Source organism: Vombatus ursinus, unplaced genomic scaffold (assembly GCF_900497805.2).
Source record: "Vombatus ursinus unplaced genomic scaffold, bare-nosed wombat genome assembly UNPS02001427.1, whole genome shotgun sequence".
Lineage (NCBI taxonomy): Eukaryota > Metazoa > Chordata > Mammalia > Diprotodontia > Vombatidae > Vombatus > Vombatus ursinus.
Genome location: NW_020941205.1, coordinates 1 through 1,963, shown reverse-complemented (window position 1 = coordinate 1,963; position 1,963 = coordinate 1). Strand labels below are relative to the sequence as shown.

At 36.1% G+C, this 1,963-nt stretch overlaps 1 pseudogene; it reads left to right on the top strand.

The window, feature by feature from the left end:
* The first annotated feature begins 580 nt into the window (after nt 1-580).
* On the top strand, nt 581-1,491 carry LOC114047902 (annotated as a pseudogene).
* Nucleotides 1,492-1,963: the final 472 nt, after the last annotated feature.

The window sequence follows — 1,963 nt, the reverse complement described above, 5'->3', positions numbered from 1 at the left end:
ACTTCTCTGAGGATTAAGTATCTTATGTTCAAAATGGCAATAATACTATTTGAAAAATCTACCTTACAAGATACTTGTAATAAAGAGTTGCTCAAATCCTTAAAAATCATACAATTTAGAGAAGTATTACAACTATTGTCATGTTTTTAAAGGTAAGGATACTCTTCCTAGAAACATAGAGCCTTTGGAAGGTAATAGAGTGCTTAAAATCATTTAGTTAAGAAGTTTTTAGCCTGTTTTGTGTCTTTGACCCCTTCTGGTTAAGCCAATGGAGTCATCTTCAGAATAAAATCTTTAAATGCATGAAATAAAATATATTTCAAAAAAAACCATCTATGCATCATTACTAACATTTGTTTTAAAATCCAAATTAATGGACATAAAGTTAAAATATTTTGATATAGTTTCATCTACTCATTTAGCAAATAACCAAGCCAAAGTAGACAAAGGGATTCTGATTTACACAAGGTCACAGTGTAGGCCTGAACCAAGATATCATGCTACTCAGCACACTGATTGTTCTCACCATTTGATAGCTGCTTCTTTTCTCTGTGCAGAAAGTCAAGAGAACTCCCAGAGCATGGCCAACCTCACCATGGTGACAGGATTTCTCCTCGTGGGTTTTTCCAATATTTGGGAGTTTCAGGTCTTACATGCCATGCTCTTCTTGCTGATCTACCTGATGGCTCTCTTAGGGAACCTGCTTATCTTCACCCTCATCTCTCTTGATGAGCACTTGCACTCCCCCATGTACTTTTTCCTGAAGAAATTGTTCTTTTTAGATTTTTGCCTAATTTCTACCACAGTCTCTAAATCCATTGCAAATTCCCTGAGTCACAGCTATTTCATCTCTCTGTTGGAATGTATTGTACAGCTTTTTTTAGTTATTTTCTTCACATCATCAAAGCTTTTTCTCCTAACAATGATGTCGTATGACCGTTATGTGGCCATCTGCCAACCCCTGAACTATGAAGTCATCATGAACAAAGGGGCTTGTGTAAAGATGGCGGCTGCTTCCTGGCTCACTGGAGGTTTGTGTGGGGTCTTATACACAGGACATTCAGTTTGCCTTTCTGCAGTGCGAATGAGATACATCAGTTCTTCTGTGATGTCCCTTCCTTACTCAGAATCTCTTGCTCTGATACACATATTGCACTCCATGTCACTATAGCTATTGGGTTCAGTTTAGGGATTCTCTGCTGCATTTCCATTACTATCTCTTATGGTCCCATTTTTTCAACTGTGCTGAAGATTCCAACCGCGGAGGGTAGGTCAAAAACCTTTTCTACTTGCCTACCCCATCTCTTTGTTCTCATGCTTTTCATTACAACTGCAGCCATGTCTTATCTAAGCCCATCTTTGGACACTGACTCAATTCTGGATCTATTGTTGTCTGTGTTCTATATAGTGGTGCCCCCAAACCTGAACCCTGTCATCTATTGCCTGAGGAACAAGGATGTGAAGACTGACCTAAAGGAGCTCATAGTCTGAAAACACTCTTCAGAGAGTTTTACCCCAAAGGCTTTTCCATGATTATATGCATGCTTTTTTTTAGTGTTATTTTTATTTATTTTATTTTTAAGTTATGAAATAAAACAAGCATTTCTATAACATCGTAGAGTAAAAATAAAGATGATTGCACATGAAACTGCAAATCTATTATGTACAACTTGCTATTTCTTTTAAATATATAAAGTTATCACATAAATTTCTTTTTCTTTTCTATTTTTGCTTGCCTTCCCCACCCTGGAGATGGCTAACATTAGGAAAAAAAAAGTATGTGTGTGTATAGACACACACATACACACACACACATACACATATACAAAATCATTCCATACATACTTCTATTTATCTGTTCTTTCTCTGAATGCAGATAGTGTCTTCTTTTATAAATCCTTTGTGGTTACTTTGGGTATTTATAATAATCAAAATTACTTGTTCATTCAAAGTTGTTCTTAAA